At 39.6% G+C, this 21,872-nt stretch overlaps 1 long non-coding RNA gene across 4 annotated transcripts in view; it reads right to left on the bottom strand.

The window, feature by feature from the left end:
• LOC113955435 overlaps window positions 1-21,872 on the bottom strand; it is a 320,550-nt gene that overhangs the window by 261,737 nt on the left and 36,941 nt on the right. The gene's annotated exons all lie outside the window — the stretch shown is intronic.

Raw genomic sequence — 21,872 nt, 5'->3', positions numbered from 1 at the left:
GATCTGTCAGCCTTGAGAATATCTACTCTTTCTGCTGTCCTTTCTTTCCAGGTACAGGTATTATCTTCCAGCTCCTGTATTCCCTACCTGGTGGCCTGCTCATCATTGTGTCTCTGCAGATTTCCTCGATACTCCTTCTAGCTCTCTTCTTGGCTGAGATCATCACAGAAAGAGCCTTATATACATACACACCAGTGCTGCTTTTGGCTGGGGTAGAGTTCATTTCCTTCACAATGGCTGGTCTGAGCTGTTGTTTGGATTTGTGCTGGAAACAGTGTTGAAAATGTAGAGATGTTTTCGTTATAACTGAGCAGAGGTAACACAGAGCCAAGGCCTTTTCTGCCTCCCAGCCCACCCTGAAATAAAGCCCACAGTGAGGGGTGGTAGGTAGGCAGCTGCCCTGGCCATCCTCCCTTTCCTTCCCAGTGGGTCTGCAAACTGCCTCACCCCAAAGAGCTCTGCCAAGGTGCCAGCACTTCAGCACCTGTGAGGTCACAGGGCACCTCCTGCTCATCCTCCACCAAGGCTGCACCTCTGGCAATGAGCACTTAGAGCACAGCCCCATTTTTCATTACTTTTCCATGGAACTTGGACTATAAAAAGTTCTGTGTTGTGCCAGTTCTCACCCTGTGTTACAGTCTCTTTTATGCACAAGTAAAACGAATATCCCAAGTGGGATATTTCATCCTCTTACATCCTCTAGGGCTTGTAAAAGGATCATTATTACCAAATGAGGTACACCACCTCATGGCTAATATCTAGCTGTCTAAAGTAACATAAGATAGTAAGATCTTAACAGAAAGGAAAAACGTAAATACCTTTTAAAAATCTGAACAAAAGAATTGTACTTATTTTATAAAACATGTATGAGGCAGTAATACCCTTAGAAATTTTCAGATCAGAAACTTCTGTTTGAGTTCAAGACCCTTTTGGTTTTTTCCATGCTTTCTTCCTTCCTTTCTTTTTCTTTCTTCTCTCCATCTATGAGGTTTGGCAATGCCAAACTATCATTTTGCTCGAATAAGTAACGAAGTTCACAATAATTTTCAAACTTAAGCTTATCAGCATTTTCCAACTTATATTTACTGCTCAGTTACCAACTAAACCTTAAGTTTGCTCAAATTTAGCTGCAGATGAAACATGGAACAAAGAAAGGAAAAAAATGGGATGGGAATCTTGTAACGGTTCCTGGCCCTGAATATAGAAGTTATTTCTGGTCTGAGAATAAACAGAGGACCTAAAGAAACCTCCTGTTCCCTGGTCAGAAAACAAAGAGACTGGCAGAGAACAAGCAGAAGCATTAATGTATCAGCTTAGTTTTCAGAGTGTCAGGTGGCAAACATCTCTGGCAGCAGCCCCACAGCCCAGCAAGGCAGCCCGAGCACTGTCCCCAGGATGGGGGGACCAGGGGCACAGCGGGCATGGGGTGACAGGGGCCCTGCAGAGGTTTGCTCATGGTCTGGTTTGTGCCATGTGTGTCCTGCCAACAACACAGGCACTGAATGGGATAAAATCCACTGCCTGTGGTGCCTTTCCCTGCTATCTTTTATGTTCAAACTAAATGTTTCATTTTGGTTTTAACTTTACAGTAAATGACCAACAATAAGAGAGTGAGAAAATACCATAAGTCACTGTCTGCGGACCATAGAATCTTCTTGTGGAGCTGACCACACTCTATGTAAACCCATCTATGATTTCCATGTGTTTCCTTATCACAGCCGTGCAGACGGTTTGCCAAAGGCTACTTTAATTTCAAATACAGAACCATACACTTCTGACATACTTATGAGAAATATTCTTGTCATAATGCATCTCTGCATTTATATTTAGCACACCAAACTGCAGAAAATAATTGTTAAAAAAAATTTATGACTGCATTCCTGCTTGAAATCTAATCTCAGCGATGGAAATAGTTCCTTGATGAGGACAGGGAAGGTGGATGTCTTTGATATTCTCTCTGTCCCATTTTTAGCTCTTTAAAATGTTGGGGGTTTTTTTTGTGGGCTTATGGTTTGGAAGATGCAGATACAACTCAAACAGCAAACACTCAGTAGTTGAAAAATAAGAATGATATAAAATCAGAGAATGTATATAATGAATAAAACCTGTATTCTGCTTAAATATGTCTTCCTGTTGAGAAGCCTAGTGATCCCAACCTATGCCATTGTAACTAGGATTTCTGAGATTCTTTTTTCCAACTTGCTTTATTTATATCTACACTAACTGAATGGCAGTACATCAGGATAAATCTCAGGCTCTCTGCCATGAGTGGATTAACCTTCCTAATTACTGATCAATTTTTCTTTCAGCTCATTTCTCATTCCAGTACCCAGTGATTTCCCTAATTCACACAATATGGGCTTTAAATGTCAAATCACAAGTACATGGGAAAAAAAGGGCAAAAAAGGGTATTTGATAAATCTGAAACTTATCCTTAAAAACACTGGGCAGAGAGTGGCAAACCCAACAAATCAATCACCTCCCCCTCCATTGCAGGCACAGAGCTACGAGGACCCATGTTCTAGAGACACATTTTTCAGGCTAAAATGACCCAGGAAGGTTAAATTAAAATGAGCTCCCAAATTAAAAGAAAAGGAACTGCAGTCCCTAAAGCCACCGCAGCCCTATCCTAACTTAGGAAGTCACCAACACATGGCAGGGTGGCTCCTTCCCATCTGGAAAGGGCAGACAGCTGCCTAATGACAATGCACTTCAAATTTTGTGATGATTTCCTTCAAATGAATAGCTTGCATATGCAGAACGAGGTATTCCAGCTCTGATGGGCATGGTGATTAGGACTAATCCCTTGGCTGATGGATTGGGCCAAGTGAGAGCTGGCCCTGCAGGGAAGCTCCGTGCAAGAGCTGGCTGGATTCTTTACAGCCGCTCTCCACATTTAATGAAGTTGTCACAAGCACACGCTTTGGAGCTGTGGATTGTAAGTGAAGTTCCTGCTGCTCAGCAGTGCTGAGCTGGATGAGAACAGGCAGAGTCCCTCCATCCCCACAGGCCCCACCACTTGCACCTGAGCAGCTCTGCAAGCTGGAGTCACCTCTGTGGCCAGAAATGATTGAAAAGAGAAATACTCTCCTTTTCAATCAGCTTTGGTCATAGCCCAGGGATCTGATTACAGAGTAGGAATACTTCAGTGGCCATAAATAGGTGCCCTACAAACACAATGCATTTGTCCTTCAAGTTTTATTTTGTGTGGACACAATTAACTTCTTGCTGGGATAGCAAAGTGGAGCATCTTCTCCAGCACCTTACTCTTCTGAATTTTTTATATTTATTTATTTATATAAACTACTGGGAAAGGAAGAAGGAAAAAAAAAAACAAACCCACAAAAAAACTCAACTCATAAAAAAAAAAAAAATCCCTCAGCATAAAGAATACAGATGATTAGGCAACTTTGTCATTGTTAAATTCAACACATAATACAGACGTTCCTTAATACTTATAAATAAATAAAGCAAAAGCACAAATCATGTCTCTTCAGCTCAACAAATAAAGTTCATATTGTCCATTTTGAAAGGCTACACTGAACATCCACTACCATTACCAAAAATCATTGTCCCAGAACACCAAGTTTTCAGTAGAAAAACCATCTACATCAGAAAGAGTTTAAACCTACATTAGAGAGCAGGAACTACTACACAGTGTCAGTTATTTCTTAGACATTTCCCAAGGTTTCTGTCAGTATTCACTATAGATCAATTTACTCAAACCTGATTGTAGCATTTTTCCTTTGTCAGTATAAGTGTTCTTTCCATTTTTGAGGATATTAATGATATCTGACTGGCATTTATTTTGTAACTATGATTTTCTCTGTTGTTTTTATGAGAAAAATTTCATTAGCATTTTCTGAGAACTGTAAGGTCATTTTGACAGTTTGTGTTTTCTTTAAAAATTGTAAGGAGAGATGAGAGATGTGAAAGACATCTACCCATCTGGTTAAAATTAAACATGAAGCATCGAAAGCAAAAGATCTTGTGTGAGGAAAAGGAAATTGCTGTATAAAAACTTCTACTTAACTGGGATAATGATAAAGCATGGGTAAGGGTGCAAACAGGGCTTCCTTTAGGAAGAAAAAATAAAAGAATGGGAAACAAACTACTTACAGAAAAAAAATCTGCTCAGCTAGACTCTTTATAAGCAGGGAAGTAGGAGCAGCTATTCCAGAGTTTAAAAGTGCCCTAAGTTATCAGCTCTGGTAAAACTTCCCACTGGGAAGTATTTTGCTGTTTCTTTCCATAAGGATACCACAGGAGTACCCAGCCTCTGCCCCCCCCCCACTCCCCCCAGCTCTCAACAAGCTCCAGTGCCAGAGGAGGCAGGAGTGGCACAGCAGCACCATGAGCAAGGTGCTGCATGGGGCATCAGCCCTTATCACCCCACAGCCTTACTCCAGCACACCCCAGGGGGCAGGAATACCAGGACAAGAATGCTGGTATGAGAAATAAAAATAAGGGTTTTTATATAAATAGGTGTATCGTGAAGTTGTAAGATATCCAAGTTCCAAGACCTGAACGTGGGTATCAGGGTCTCTTTCAGCAGGATAAGGGAAATGAGAAAATTCTTAAAAATTAAATCTTTTAGGGCCCTTTTGTACATGAGGTTTCTTTTCTCTTTGGGCTAAGAACAAAGGAAGATCCATCACCTTTGACAGGAGATGGCTTGCAGTCAATTGGGAAAAAGGGAAAGCCCCTTTTCAGAGAAAAGAAACCTTTTTAGGTAAAAATGAATACATTAAAACTTATCTGAAAAGGGTGGGATTTTGTGAAACTATAAAATGTATGGAATTTAAACCAAAGGTGTCTTTTTCCCCGGAAGCTCAGTGAGAGAAAGACCCAACGCATTGAATAAATTCTTCCTTGTTTCTTTGTTCCTTAAGTTTATGCTGTCTTTCTAAATTTAAAGAGAGGGATATTTCCCACACTTGGGCAGGAATGCCAGAGCAGGAATGCCAGAGCAGGACTCCACAGCTCAAAGAGCTGGGTGCCCTGTACAACCGGTGTTAAATATGGTCCTGCAAAGAATCAATACCCAGAGAGGTTAAAAGAAAGGATAGAAAAATCACTGCTTAGAGCCACTAAGACATTAAGTCCAAACTCAATTTATTTTTGAAATTAGATTTCTCAAATGCAGCAAGTTGCTTTTGGAGTAGCTCTTATATCCTGGCCTTTTCTTTCCACCTGCAGATCCTGTACAAGTCAGCCAACAAAAGCAGCAGACAGCAATGCTGCTACTTCAGTTTATAGGCACTAGTTTCCAATAACTCATTTATTGATCACAGAAGTGGTAAATGTCTGTCTATCCTTGAGAAGAGACAACAACAACACAGAAGTCCCCACAAAATGATTAATGAGATAATACAGTCACCCAGCTAAAGCTACAGGAAGGCAGAATATTTACATGCAGTCACAAGATGAATGTACCCTTCTTTATGAGACTCTCTTAGCTTGGCTGGAACACGGCAACCTGTGAATCCTAACTTTGATAAATTAACATCCAGATCACAATCCACACCAGAAAGAGCTTGAAACAGCAGCATGGGGCCAGGTTCTGAACATAAATCAGCTCAGATTCTTGGGCATCAGGAGCCAGTAGGTACTAGGCAGAAATGCTGCCATTATAAATTACTCTTGAGTTAAATACAGTATAAGCCACTGTCTGACACGCAAGGAGCTGTTCACATCTCTAGGTTAAACACTACTATTTCCACTATGCAGCACTTCACACATACCTTGCACGCATGAAATGACAAGTCTCAGGGCAAATGGAGAAGGGAACAGAGATTTACAAAGTATGGATTTATCTTTTAGGATGGACAAAGCACTCCAAGGAATATTTCCTTCTCAGTAGAATGTGAAGACAAAAGGGCTCCTTTCTCCAAAAGCAGACCAACAGTGCAGAGGAGGGAGGAATTGCCTCTACCCCAGCTCTAAGATACCTTAGCTCCTGAAGGAGTTCCCATATCCCACTTATACGGTCATGAAGTATAAAAAAAATAAAGAACTTAAATAAATGTGACATTACTGCTAAATAAAAACCTTCACCTTCACAAATGAAACCTTTCCAACATAGTCCATCACTGTTCCACGTGGATCTTACATATTTCTTTTGGCCCCTTTCACTTATTTCTAATCTATAGTCAAGCAGAATTACCTCCCAGGATTTGATATTTGCACTAAGGGATGGCAGGATTTTACTCACACTACTTTAAAGTAATCATCCTTTGTTCCATTTCCTGCTTGTGGAATGCAAAATTGCATCCATACACACAGAGTCACACTGTTGAGTGTTATCTGTAATTGTACATTTTACTACCTCAGCATCTCCAGTAAAAACATGTTCCCTAAATCATATTTATATATACATTCAATGAAAGAGGAAAGTGTCTGTACTTTAAAAATTATCTTTAGAACTTTGTTGGAAAGAATACCCAGACTGTAATGCTCCTACATACCTCTATGATTCAATAATGTAGCTGGGTCATAAATTAATTCTTAATGGTATTTTGCTAAATTGAAAAAAAGACAGTTCCATTACTACAGACCATAACCTAAATCTCCTGATACAAAACGACTTCCCATTCGGTTATAAAGAACTGAAAGACAACAGTTAAGCTTTAAAATGGGAATATATTTGGAAGATATCCCATTAAAACAGTAGCATTGATGGTGCTGAAAGGAATCAACTTGACAAACCTTTCCACAGACAACTAGTGGCACCTAGGTATATGGGCTTTGGAATTTTACTAATGGCAAACACCATTATGTTTTGTAATTTAAAATATATTTGTACCAAGATCTGAAGCACTGCAGAACCTAGATTAGCATAGGAGTGTTTCTCCATATATATCCTTGGCTGGAATTAAAAGCGGGCAGATATGAAAGTGTGTGCTAAGTTACTACCACCATTAGTCCACCTCTTTTGCACCTTTTGATGTTAGATATGAACATACCTCTTGAGGAAAAGAGGGTAGAAACTCTTCAGAGAGCAGCTGTATCCCTATGTCTGGCCCTTCCTGCCAGAAGCAGAGCACTGGCTGCTGAGAGCCAGTCACTAATGGGGAACTGCCAATATTTTCAACGTGTCTATGGATTTTAGAGCCAAGTTTGAAATGCCTCGGGTCTGGTCAAAGGTTTTAAATTTCCATAGATCAATTAAAATCAAATACAGCATTCTGAAAATTTAAAGGAGTCCAAAAAATAATCTTTGTGCATTTTGAAAAGCCTGAGTGCAAAGTCAGAGCATAAAAAAGGAGCCCAAGTGTCAAAGAAAAACAGAAATGCTGTGAAATGTGTCAGAGTTACAAAGGGCATAGACTCAACTTCTGAGTCTATGCAGATGCAGCACAAATTTTTTCCAAGCACAATGGAAGTAATTAATAACAAATGAACTTACATTGAGTTGCTTAATAAAATGTTCAGTTTAATAGTTCCTCTTATCTTAAATAAGTGACTGAGGAACTGCAATGCCTAGTGCTAAATGAAGGTACTGACAAACAAAGCATGCAGGGAATTTGGAGAAAGGAAGACAGTAAGCAAGGCATTTTAATATCAGGAATAAAGAATCAATTATAAAAAGCAAAAAAAAAAAAAAACAGCCCAAACACCCCAAACCAGAAAAGACAGGAAAAAGAGCTCATGTTCTCCAGTAACAGTCCAAAGCAGCTCACTGGGAGCTCACAAGCAGGATGCAAAACCATATTTGGTCCTAAGAAAGACAGATCAATCAGAATCACACAACTAGAAATGCCCACGGAGGAAGTGAACATACAGTAGTTAGAGGCATCCCCTGCAGGTGTAACAAAAGAGAAAAAAGAAAAGAAGAAAAAAAGAAAAAAAAAAAAGAAAAATATGGAAAGAAAATCCTTTGGTGATATTCTACTTCAGGAAGGTAGATTACATAAAAATTAAGAAACTTATTAAAATTCAGCTAAAAATGACATTTTAAAGATTTGAGTGCTGAGAGACAGTTGTGAAGGCTGCTGAAGGACACCACACTGGTTGCCCATGGAGAGGAGCTGGAGGACAAGTAGAAAGAAACCAGTAGAGTAGCTGAACAGTGCAGTGAGGGGTCATTAGAAGCAAGAGGGCAGACTCAAAAAGCTGAAATTGTATCAAAATGAGGAAAGCATTAAATGGTACATTTAACAGTACATCAAATGCAAAACCACAGCAAGACAGGCAAAAATTCAGCAGAGCAAAAAGGAACCAAAACTAAAACGAAATCCATCTTCATCAGAAGTACCAAGGCTCAGTAAAGACACCCAACATTCAGGACACAAAGAGCACTCAAAGGACAGGGCTGCCACAAGGGAGCTGACTAATTTTTTTTCATTAATGTCCACTGTAGAAGAAACTGAACGGATAAGTATGGAACTAAAGCGACTGCAGGATGAGATATAGAGTAAGTGGGCAAAATGAACACCAAACCCACCAGCACTAAAACATAGCAGTCAGGTGAAGTAGAGAATCTGATGGGTTCTGTAGGTAGCCACGTGCTTTAATCATCCTGGTATGTACCAGAGGGTGGGAGGTGCCTATATTAGATATAAAAATAGGAGCTGGGATAGAAGGCAGAATCAAGGGAATTACAATCCTTGTATCTACCGAGAAAATTAGTAGAAACAGGCAGTGACACAGGTTAGAACCAAGGAGGTCTTGGCTCAGCACACCATGGGTAAAAACACTGTAGTACATGCTGAGAAAATAGTTGGTAGGTGCCAAAAGCTACAAAGGCTCACAGTGATAGAAAACACTCCTGTTAGGAGTTAGCAAAGAGACCTCAATCACGTCAAACCCAAGAAGGCCACAGAGATGAATGGAGCTGAAGGCTGGAAACAGGCATTTGGTTGCTATGCTTTCACTCTTCCTTGTCACTGTTGCAAATGGGACACTGAGCAAAATAATTTTTGCTTTGACCTATTAGGGTCAAGATTTCTTCTGGCATTAAAAGCTCTGAGTTGGCAATTAGATGTACGAGTCCAATCCAGCACACCAGACAGCCAGAGATTCACTGGGGGATACTCTTTGCTGGTTGCCAGTGCTGGACTGAGCCTTCATGGTCAACATGGAACCAAAACAATATCTCATTGTCTTTCCAGCATTGGTCCTAAATCACACCGGCCCTAAATCACACTAGGCTAAGTTTAGACTAAGAAGGAATAAAAATATCACAGCCCTGACATTTACACATAAATGAAGCTCCAAGTTTATTTCTTGCTTTCCTCCTTTTTAAAGAACTGTTAAAACATGCTGGAGTCCATCAGAGAGCAGACTCCATACCCTTAGTGAACTGAACCAAATCTTGGGAGGGGAAAAGCATACTGGCATTAAATTTTTAAAATAAACTTTCATTTAAAAATGCAGAGTGTGAAAACCTGGCTGCTTGTTAGAATGTAATTTGTATGCAAATAAGGAAAAAGGATATAATATCCTTAAACTAGGATTCACAATTAGAGTTAGGAACATAATTCCAATTAAAATACAAAGATCACAAGCACAAATAAACCAATTCCCTACATTACTAGTCTTTTCTCGTTATTTAGAGATCATTATTAAAAAAATAAAAGCAAATAATAATTGCACACAAAATTGACCATAAAGTGTAGAAATAAACTTAAAGCTGAAGAAATCAGTTCCCTTCCCCTGTGGCATTAATGAGAAAAGACATCCTCTCTCTTCAACAGATTGAGTCTTACATTGCCTGGACAACTGGGGGCAGGGGGATTGTATTCTTTTGTTTTGGAGGGTTTATGGGGTACTGAAAGGGGAGGGGGGGTTTGTGATCAAATTGTTCCACTTTCCTACATCAACTCTAGGCAATCATCATATTTAAAAGTTAGAAGGTCATATTGAAAAGACTGTTTACACCCCAAACCTTCAGCCAGACTATAGCCATCTGTAAAACTAAACCATGGTAAGAATCAAGGTAAACCAGGTCCCATTTTATGAAAGGCTTTTGCCTTTTTCAGGACGACATTACTAACTCTGGGTGCACTGAAAGATCCCCACCGTGTAACTTTTTCCATCCCTACACAAAACTGCTCCCAGTTCAGGATCAGCAAAGAGGAATTAAAAGGCAATGCAGAAGTATTATTCCTGGCTCTGGCACAGAACAGAAAGGAGGTCACCTCCTTGCCTTGAATTCTTCACTATTTACAGCAAGACAGACTCGCTCCATTTCGAAGACACTATTAACTAAAACAATCAAACATTGCCCAGTTATTTAATTCATGAATTACACGTGATTACATTTTTAAAGTTTCTCAGTGAAGTGCAGACTGAAGCTCAAGGCCAAAAAAAAAAGAACAAAATAAAGTCAGAAAGCTCAGAAGGAGAAACCATAACTTCCTTCAGACTGACGTGTTCCACTTGTACCCTGATAGCTTTTCTCCCAAGCAGTGAACACACAATGGCAGCATCACCCCAGAGCAATAAACACTCTTGATTGTGGTGAACAACTTGATGATGAAGAGCCATCTAAAGCTTTTAATTGTCAGTCTTTCCCCATCAGTAAAGTACTTGGAGTTACCTCTGTTACATGTGTTTACCTTTCACGTCATATAAGGCAGGAGCAGAAAGTAAGTGCAGGTTCATATGGGAAGTGTCAAAGTGCAAAGACTAAAGAAAACGCTGCACCCAAAGGAGGAGGGAGTAATATAAAATTTAAAGCGAGTTAAATTTTGAATGAAGAGGCAAAAACAGCAGAGGAAAGAAGAATTACATTACTGCTGTAGAACAGTAGCTAGGATTGCTTTTAAAACAGTGACAAACAAAAACCTCAGAAACCACCTAGTTCCAAAGTTACTTCAGTTGATGCTATAAACCACAAAATAAATGTATATGAAAACACAAACAGCCATATAAACAGAAACATATGTACAAGGTAACCAGGAAGATCTTATCACAGAATTATTCTTGATCAAAAGAAGAACACATTATCTCCCTCCAGCAAGGCAAGAGGTCCAACAACATACCTCAGCATCAGAAAAAGGGTACAAATATTTCTTTTAATTTAAAAACTCTTGTAGCAATTTTAAAAAAAAAAAAAATAAAAATTTATTTCATTTTCTAGAAGCATCAAATCCCTTGCAATGCCACAGAACACATTCGGGCATCTCCAGGCACTTCAAAAAAAGGTACGGTTGATCAAGCCCTGGCTACAGGCAGTGAAGTAGGCTCTCATTTAGCTGGTAAGGGAAGGGATGGAGAAGAAGGCCCTCCCCAGGGAACTCTGCTGTGAGGGACCTCCTCAAGGTCACAGAAATGTGGCTCCAGGTCTGCTTTAGTCACAAGACCCATCTTGCTGCACTGTTTGGAAGAGAACTTAAATACACGTCAAATATCCTAATGGTTTTACTGGCTGTCTTGCCAAATGCATTTGATGGCCATGAAGTCCTAAGGGGGACTTCTCTCTTTGCTGTGTAATGGGGATGAATAAAACTCTGGTCTTTACATCAGGAGCTTTATCGATATAGGGATTGACAGGGTGGCCCTATGCAGAAGCTGTAATAGGACTATCCTAATTACTAAAAGTAAACAAAATATTTGGGGGAACAACCTAGAAACAGCAAAGCCTACGTAAGGTACATTACTATCCACAGTCACCTGTGCTAAGCACTTCTGTATATTGATCCCATAAAAAGGATCAGAGCAATGTTTTGTTTTTCAAGAACAGCAAATTTAAAGCTGCCCTACCAAATATAGTAGATTGAAGAACTGTTTACTGCTGTCTTAACTCCCAGCTTCATATCAACAAGCCTCATTTTTAATACAGCCCTGCATAAACAAAAATGAACTCTAAATTAACATTAATGGTTTTTTAAAGTGCTTTAGAGAAACCATTTTGGTGAACTGCTTTGCAGTCACTAAAAGTAGTGTCAAAAATTACAACGTTACTTGCTTTATTTTTTTCTGTAGCTAGAACAGTTAGTTCTAGAAACATAATTTTGAAGACTACTTGTACTCTGTGTGACCTTGTCTTTGAGACTTTACTGGCAGATAATTTTATGCCACCTAGCTAAGTCTTATTATATCATAATTATGCTGTCATATAGGATCTCAAATGAAATTAATGAAATACTATCAACCAAGACAAGAGCTATGAGAACCAGTAGAAATCTCCCTGTGAGCATTTGCTTTTACTAAGTCCCATCACTTAAACTCCTATATCAGGTATCCAAGGAAATAAATAAAATCGGGGAAATGAAGTTCAATGTACAAATGTTTTGATTAAATGCTCTCTGGTTTCAGATTTTTCACTAAAAGCTCATCACAGTCCTCTGTAGCCAAGAAAGAAATAAATTGAAACTGGTGGAGAAGATAAAAAGTAGAGAAGATAAATTAGGATGGGAAAGAACGAAAGCGCATTTCTATCTGCCTGATTGGTCTCAGACAAATAGGGGAAAGAAATTACTCAAATACAATGAAGTTCTTCCTTGAGACTTACATAAATAAAAGCTCTTAAATGTAATTATCTGTACAAACATGATCACACCAAATATTGATATTCTGACTTCATTACTAACAAGAGGAAGATGCAGGAACTCAATGATCTTTTCAGGACCTGTTCCCATGAGGCAGAGATGTTATTAGGAGGTGATTATATTGTCTCCTTTGAGTCTTCCCACTACTCTGTACTCATAGTCCAAATGTATGAAATGCAAACACCATAGTAGAAATGCAAACACCCCATCAGGTCTGCCTCACTGAGAAGCACCTACTATACTTTACAATATTGATTGTAAAACAGATGTGAATAATCTGAGCAGTAATATCTATGAAAACCTTCCATAAACAAAATGCACACCTCTACTGTGTGGGCCATTTGTTTTGAGCAAAGGGAAGAGTAACGACTCTGCCTTCACATGTAGCCATTAGATTCACTTAAAACTCATTAAACATGTCCACTCGGGGATAAAGAACAGTTACAAAGTGGCTGAAACCACAGGCACCCAGGATGGAATCACCACATCAGCACACTGCTGTTCAGCAGCGAGTAGCAGTTCTCCATACCACCCGTTTCCCTGCTGATCAAATCCACGTCTGATGCCTCAGTCTCTCAGGAGAGACAGCAGAGCACATGTTTCTCCAGGCATGTATTCAAATACACCCTCAGCTTCAGGCTCAGCTCAGCCACGTTCCTTATGTGCAGGCAGAGGCACAGCTCCCACCGGCCCAGCAGATGCAGCACATTGACCAGTCATATTGTGCAAAAGAGAAAGTCGGCAGCTGCCCCCAGCCCCAGCAGGATTCCCTCGATCTGGGATAACAGTAACAAAGGAGAAAGAGAAGTTAGAAAATCTAGCAAGCTAAGGTAGCCTTATTTGAGCCTAAGTAGCTGGTAAATCTCAGCTATCCGAGCCACTTCCCCTTGTGATGTTCCATTCAGATCTTAGGATCCTTACGTGATAAAGGAAATAATTCTCTTTAAGTGCATAACGTGAAAATAGCTTGAGAAATAGCCTAAAAACATTTCCTGAAGGAACTGTTTGTAAACTGTACCCCATGCAAGTGTTGGTAAACGTCTTAGCAAATTAGTATTATGAAAAATTTAATTGTTCTCTAAAGAGTTGCTTAATTTTAAGATTAAATTAAAGTCACGTAAGTGTAAAATGCAGGATCTGTAAATTTAGCTTAAGTACCGTAGCTCCATAGCATATTTACCATGGAAGAGATGCACAAACAGCCACAGTGGCTCTACCTTCCCAAAGAAGAGAGAAGGAATAGCCCTACTGAGGGGGGAGGAAATCATCAAGGAGGATGAGGACCTGTCCGGGTCACCAGACGCTCTTCGCTACAGATTCAGAGCCCACTACACCTACCTTAAACCTCTCCAGTTGTACCAGATGTTAAATAGTTCTGGATATTTGCTCTGAGAAGATCTGATTTTGAGCCTAGGCTTCCCAAACACAGGCCATGTCCCTGATGTAATTGCTAAGTAAAACAGATTAACTTCAACCAGTTAAATTTGACTAATTTAATAGCTGTCTGCATAGAAACATACTGTTAACCTTAACTGTAATTGATGATGCTGGTTTGCCAAACCTGTTTGATTTCAGACATCACCTCTTACGGTATGTCAGGCATCACTGTTTCTGTGGCAGGCAGTTCCCTAATCCTCAAACATGAATGTACTGCATTTTGCTTTTTAAAATGCTTCAAACACTTGCAGAGTAAAACATTAGCAATTTTCATATATCATTCAGATACTTTCTGAAGACTTATTTCATTATGTTTCTGTGCAAAAGAGAAGTTTCCAGACCATCCGAAGATTTAGTCTGCAAGCACAGGGTAAAAAAAAACCAAACAAACAACAACTTTAGGTTGCAGTGCAACCTTCACTTTATAAACCTAGGTTCTGAAAATGCTATTTAGGAATATTCTTATCACTGCCTAGAGAAATCTCTATAACTTAGCCATTAACTGTTCTCCACCGGCTTTTGAAATAGAGTAAAATATGATCAAAAACTGCATATACCAGAAGTGTGTTTTTATTCAGCAAGAATCAAAGGTTAGTTTTAGAAGAACTCAGTACTAATTCTTTCAAGAGACAAGTGGATTTTAATTCATACGAAGGGATTGTCCAGGACTGTCTTAACTTCATAGGTGCAGCCTCCTGACTGAACCCTACAGCATCATTTCACCAGAGTGTAATGAAAAACACATCACATTCATACCAGTATATCTATTAATATAGATACTAAGTATAGGTTTACTGAGCTATTTCTTAGTTTTCACATGTTTTTATACAGCAAGATTTTTTTGTTCCTACCCAACAATGACATGTAGAGTGAAACTAGGCTTAGATTCACCCTGCTCCATGACCCTTAGCACAGTTTGCATTTTTTAGTATTTCCATCACACTTCAGTAAAGAACAGCAACTTTCTGTGATGGAGCCCCATTCCCACAGCAGGACTTCTGTTCCTCCCCTCCTGTCCAACTCTCTTTTTAAATGCCATTTCACGTGTTAATTTGCCTAACATGAAGGCATCAGTTTGTGAGCTGAAGATAAATCCTTGGCCATAACAAGAGAAGACCTCTTAAAAAACTTTAAGGTTTTTGAACCATACAGATACTGAAAGTGTCCTGGTGTTGGTCTGGCACAGACACAAACCAACAGTGATGTATAACAAAGGATCTCTACTGCAGTGCTCACCCAGCAACAACACTGCAAAACCTGAATCCTTCAACAGCACTTCTGCATCGCTGTCACTCCATTTAACATTCACCTGAAGAGGGTTTACTACCTCCTTTGAACACACAATATTAAAAAAAAATGAAAAGGAAAACAAAAAAGCAGAGCACATTTGAGGCTTTCCCTTCTCAGTGAAGTGTAACACGATGACGGTAAGGATCTCCAGCCCTTCTAAACACTACACAGCCGGTTAGAAAGGAAAACAAAATTATCTGCACCTAAACTGCTTCTAACATCTCAGAAACATGTAATGGACTTTCACCAGCTGGCAACATGGTTGTACTCAAAGGCCTGTAAACTTACAGCCCTCAGAAGGTAAGAGAGGTCTAAAGCTATAAAGAGAGGACTTCAAAACCATACAGCGCAAGATGCACATACTTTTGCAAATTATCGTTGTGCTTAAGCCTTTGATTGCAGTTAACAGCTCCTGTATCGGTCTGGTCCAACACCAGTCAAAGGAGTGCACGTGAAACCAAATGAGTAAACGGCCAGAAAATAAAACACAAGAAGTTCCACCTCAACATGTGGTAGAACTTCTGTATGTTTGGTTTTGACTGGAGTTACATTTCTTCCCAGTAGCCAGTATGGGCTGTGTTTTGGATTTGTGCTGGGATCAGTGTGAACAATGCAGGGCTGTTTTCATTACTGCTGAGCTGTGCTTCACAGCCAAGACCTTTTCTGCCTCTCATCCCACCTTGCCAGCAAGTAGGCTGGGAACACACAAGAATTTGGGAGGGGACACAGCTGGGACAGCTGATCCCAACTGACCTAAGGGATATCCCAGACCATAGGGGGCCATGCTCAGCACATAAAGCTGGGGGAAGAAGGAAGGGGGGATGTTCAGAGTGATAACATTTGTCTTCCCAAGTTACCACGGCATGTGACGGAGCCCTGCTGTCGTGGGGATGGCTGGACACCTACCTGCACTTGGGAAGAGGGAAATGAATTCCTCGTTTTGCTTTTCTTGCATGTGCTACTTTTGCTTTTCCTATTAAACTGTCTATCTCAACCCATGGGTTTTCTCACTGTTACACCTCCAGTTGTCTCCCCATCCCACCAGGAGGGAATGAGTGAGTGGCTGTGTGGGGCTGAGCTGCTGGCTGGGGTGAAACCAGGACAAGGAGTAAATGTTTTTCCACCTAAAAATGTTATTTTAGAAAACATAGTTAGCTAATATTTACTGATGCGAACCGCCACTATCCTAGCAGTTTATATGAAGATTACAAATTCATTTCTGCTATACCTGTTGCTTCTAAGATGTAAATTTAAATATATAACATGAGAGGAAGACTGCATTTTCTACACTGCAAGGTTTTATTCTGTATTTTGACGCTAAAGTTAATTTTATTTGTTGAATCTAATGAAATCTGGAAAATGTAGTGAGAAGTGAAAGTTTACTTGTGCAGTTGCTATGCAACAGGCTTGTACATAAGCTGACTGATCATTTCATATAGGATTTTTCCTATCAGCAAATTACCTAGCTGAAGGAAAAACTCTTCCTGGTTTCTTCTTCCAGTTTTGCAACTCAAATTATTTAACAATATTTAGAATACATGAGACATTCTAAAGATTTCTATTATTTCTGCTTAAATATTTAAAAGAACCTGGCAGCTCTCCCAAGCAGCAGCATCCATTTCTGCCTGCAGGGCACATTCCAAGGCTGCATCTAATAACAAGGCTCCTCTGCAGCCACTGATCAAGATTAAATGGACACTCCTGGGTAACTCCTGAGGAAATCATATGATAAACTTTGCCTGGCTTCCAAAGCACTGCCCTTAGGGCACAGCTGCCTCTACAATATCTAAAGCAAGCGTTTTGTTTTCAAACCCAAGACCTTTCTAGGACTGGCAGCGGTGCACAAGGACTGCATTCACCTCTAGCAAGATAAAGCTCCTCTAACTTCAGAGGGATATTCACTAGGGATAGTTAAAATGCTGTGCTGGATCAGGGATAAAGACCCTCAGCCATGGAAGGAAGGAGTCTGATTGTGTTGCTTTACTCACCCGCACAAGAAGAATCATCTGAAGAATATTTACTAAGTTAGTTTTGTCCAAGTCACCTGATGATCCTGCTCTAAGCCGCTGTACATGACATAAAACACTAGATGAAACTTTCTCTTCATCTTTAACTCCCTAACTTCACCAGCCACATCCCAAAATAAATAAGGTAAGTAAGCTTAACTTTCCAGAATATTTTGAAGTTGCAGGCCTTTGCACACTGCTTTAAGGCAGCTACAAACAAGCAGCCGTGTAACACCAAATCAGTCCCATTTTATTTCCTGAAAGGAGCTCTCAGCTTTGTGGTGCCCAGCCTGAAGCACCCCCCTGCTCCTCAATGTTACCCCAACATGATGTTCTTATAAACACAAAGGGACACTATCAATGTCACCGTGAGAATGCAGCTGCACACACCCAACTGGAAGTCTATCCTCTGCAAGTGTTAATCAAGTGCAGTTCAGGTGCAACTCCACCTGTAGTCAGCACTATTTAACATTTCCATTAGTGATTTGGTCAATGTAGTAATGCAAAAAAAATTTGGTGGAAGACTTCACATAGAAAGGAGTTGCAGATAATTCGGAACAGAGTAATAAAGGGGGTGAAAAAGCTTTCAAGAATAATGAAATGTGAAAACAGAAAAGACTAAACCAAAGGCTTGACATGGATTAATTCAATAAATTCCTTTCCACGTTTAGTCAGTATTTTAACACAGAAATGGAGCCTCATTTAATTTCTGGATGCAGACAGTTCTGCTTGGCAAGAATTCAAAGGCTATATGTAAATTTTGCAGCTACCATCAATTGCTCTGGGAAGTCAGGAAAAGGATATCTAATATAAGATTGGAATCCACATTCTGTAGCCCTCTTCTGGTTGAAATTAGTCCATGACTTAAAGAACCCAATCTTCTCCAAATAGCTTAATTTTGCAAGTATAATTGCATTTTGTCGTTGATGCTAATTATCCATTTCTGACTCCCAAGATAATTCCATTTCTTCATAAACTGCAATAGAAGGGACTACATAAAAGCAGCAGAATGTGCACTGTTTGCCTGCCGCAAAAGCCATAGATAACACACTACTCACTGCAACACTGCTACTGTGCTGCTGTGATCAGAGAGTGAGAGAGAGGCTTCTTTTCTTTTTTAAGAAAAGGTAAAGAAATTCACATAAAACTATAGATAAAGAAATCCACATGAAGCTATCTTCTTCCATTTCACCCAATTTCAGGATAGTTAGGTATTTTTCACACCTTACTTTACCTTTTTTTTTTGTCCTATAGAATATTTCGTCTTTCATCAGCTCATGTTGGATTTTTGTACTCCATTTCTTAGAAGAAAGTCAACAACCTGACACAAGACTCACCTTTTCTCTTATTATATAACGAAAAAACATTATGAGTCCTCTCTCTCAGGTAATAAGTGAGTCATCAGTGCAATACCATTATGTCAAACAAATGACATCTGGCCACACTGCACTGTAACTGTTGATATTTCTCTACAGTATCAAATCCAGAAGCTTCCCTGAAGCTACTCTTCACTTACTTGAAGCAGATAAAGGTATTGCACAGTATGATGCAGTAATGCTAAATCATTCCAGAAACCAAAGTTTGCCCACTCATGCTCACTACTGTCAATATTCCTCCTAAGGTGATCAGGTGATAACAAGGAACTGGCAAAGCAACACAGCCAGGTCCTAATAGTGGTTTCCACACCAGCTACTATGATTAAAAAAACACTTAGTAAGACAACACTTGAATACTTGCTTAGACACAGAAAATACAGAGCCTTGTAAAGCACTGGGTGACATGATCAGCACCCAGTTCTTGTAGAGGGCTTTTACTGGAAGTGCTACACTGGACAAGGAAACCCAATTGCTTAGGATATATGGGTGCCATGGCTCACTTGCCAGCATGCAAGCTGGACTGGAAGAACTACAGGAATATAAGAAGTCACTTTTCTTGATATAAATTAAGGTTAAAAGTTTAGGACAAAAGTACATCAATAGGAGGAAAAACAAATCACTTCTAAGTAGAAACTTTGCACTTTCCTGTTCAGGCCAAATCACTTTCACAGAACACAATTCCCTTTAATCCATGAAAATAAACACTCCCTCTCCCCCAACAGCACTCAGGCTTTACATCCTGTGACTCATTTCAGGGCCACTGAAAAGAACCACAGAAATATGTCACGAAGGTTTGTGGGGGTTGTAGAGCCAAGGGATCAATGCAGGTGCTGGCAGGTGAGGGGGGTGAGTGCTCCCCCAAATCCCAGCCTCAGGAAGGGAGGATCAGGGATCTGACAGGGGAGCACAGGTTTGCTTCAAATTCAATTTGCCCATTTTCACCATCTGTATCAGCAAATGTAAAAGGTTAATCATGCTACTATATTTACTCCAAAATCTTTATTTGCCATTTATTTACCACCTGCATTATTTATAGTGGCTTAGCAGTTGCAGAACATTTCCACTGCCTAAGAGGCATAAAGAGCAGGAAGGACAACCATGTTCATTAACTCTGTCAAAAATCCTGCTCAGACCATGCTTGGTGTCCCTGTGCAAAGCATACAAATGAGGTTGGGAAACTGGAAAAAGCAACTTAAAAAGTCCAATGGAGCCAAAAATCATCCTCTCTTGTGAGTTTGATATGAGTAAAACAGGTGCAACCCAGAGTCCATTTTGTTGAGAGAAGGGGGGGGAGAAATCAAGAATTTTGAGCTCAGATGTATAAAATAACCGAAGATTTTTTTCATGCACTTATCTCTATATTTTCCCCTAACTTCTACAGACTGGTAGTTATTTTTATGTAGGTAGGTTGACTTCAAAACTTTTCTCACAAAAACGATTATATACTGCTACTTCACTGTATTTAAATCCCTATGAACTGAGTTAGGAACATCTCCATAAAATTACAGCATTAAATTTTTATATTTCATAGTTTAAAAAAATAAAGACAGCAGGTCCTAAGATCACTTGACTGTGACAAATTGTCTCTTTCTGCTCACTTGAAATTGGCCTGTGAGACTTATCAAATCCCCAGCTTTGTTGCTGCTAGAAGAATTTATTTAAAAGTGCACACTGTCATTATATACTTACAGAAAGGAATATTTTAGGATTATGCAAGTGCTTGATAGATAATTGGTTCTGTCTTTTTGCTGCATCTTAAGTTTTCTGAGAAATTTAAACTGCACAAAAATGTGAGTAATCTTTATGAAACAACAGTAGAAGGCCTGAACACAACTCCTAATTAAGTGAATGTGACCTTCTTAAAGCTGTCAATCAAAATTAATTTCCTACGAAACATAACAGGATATTTTTAGAAATATCACCGGTGCCTGTGTCTTTATAAGGATCACAGCACAGCGCTGTGGACCTCTGTTAGTAAATGAATGAATCCCAAGTTTGGGATGTCACAACAACAGTTGTCTTAGAAAACAACTATGAAACCCCAGCAGGACTGGCATGGGGCTTCCACAAGATATTATGTGCCCAAACTCTGCCCAAATATACATATATTTATAGCTCTGATTGGTCTTAAAAATATCGACTGTGTGAGATACTGACACCATTTAAAGAAAAAAGTTTAAAATCTTGGGAAACAAAGTAAGATTTGGAGAACTTCTAGAGCATGTAAAGCTTGTCTGTCTGAAAACAATTTTTGTCCAGAAAAGATTCTTCATCAAAAGAAATTCTATCTCAAAAACTACAGTGATTGGATGAAGTAAAAGTAGACTGTCAAAGTATCTCCATCTTCTTCTTAGAAGTACAAATGATTTTAAAAAGGTAGGTTTGAAAAAAAGATCTTGAAAACTTTCTCATTTCAAGAAATGGGACCGGGGTTAAGCTCAAGTTTTAAAGAGCTGATTTTACTCCACAGAAACAACTACTTGATAGTAAGCTAACAAAAACTTTTATATATCTAGTAGGATGTAGAATATCCTTCCAACACATACACAGAGTCTGTTAAGATTTATCAAGGATGTAACAGATCTAGATTGGGAAATACAGCAATCAAAGTAGATTAAAAAAGGAATTCTGGCATGTTTAATACTCTTTAAGTTACAGGTTGCAGTTTCATTACAACTGGGCTCCAAAGGGAATATCAGAACTATTGTGCACTGTAAAAATGAACTGAAAAAAACAGTTTGTTTGGTGGTCTTAGTACTTCTCATTGAAGCTTCCCAAGAGCTTCCATGTGCTGGAACAGCCCTGTGAATTTGGCAGACGTGCATTCCTTCTGCCTTGCCCTGGGCATTCAGCTCGCCTTGGAGGGCAAACAAGCCCTTCTGCCTCCTGCCCCACTCCCTCTCCTTTCCCCACAGGCTGCACACGCCACCTTGGGAACAGGGAGGCACAACAGCAAGCAATCACAAAGGGCAGTAGGGAGACAGTGCTTGTCCCAGGAGGGTCCATCATCCCTAAAACCCCAGAACTCACAGGCTGACGGAGAAGGCCTGGAGACCTTAGCAGCACACAGCTTTCCAAGCCAAGCACTGAGCCCTGTAATTAATAACTGTAATTAATTATAATAATGCATCCCAGAAATGTTTAAATAACTAACTGCTGTAATTAAATCCTTATTAAGTATTTGGTTCTTGACTTTAACCATCATCAACACATAGTAAAACGACATCCCTAAGCAGCACTACAGAGGAATACTGAGTAGTGTAGGA

This window comes from Corapipo altera, unplaced genomic scaffold (genome assembly GCF_003945725.1).
Source record: "Corapipo altera isolate COAL_440 unplaced genomic scaffold, ASM394572v1 133, whole genome shotgun sequence".
NCBI classification, from domain to species: Eukaryota; Metazoa; Chordata; class Aves; order Passeriformes; family Pipridae; genus Corapipo; species Corapipo altera.
The sequence above is the reverse complement of the archived record's forward strand: the minus strand, read 5'-3'. Positions and strand labels throughout refer to the sequence as shown.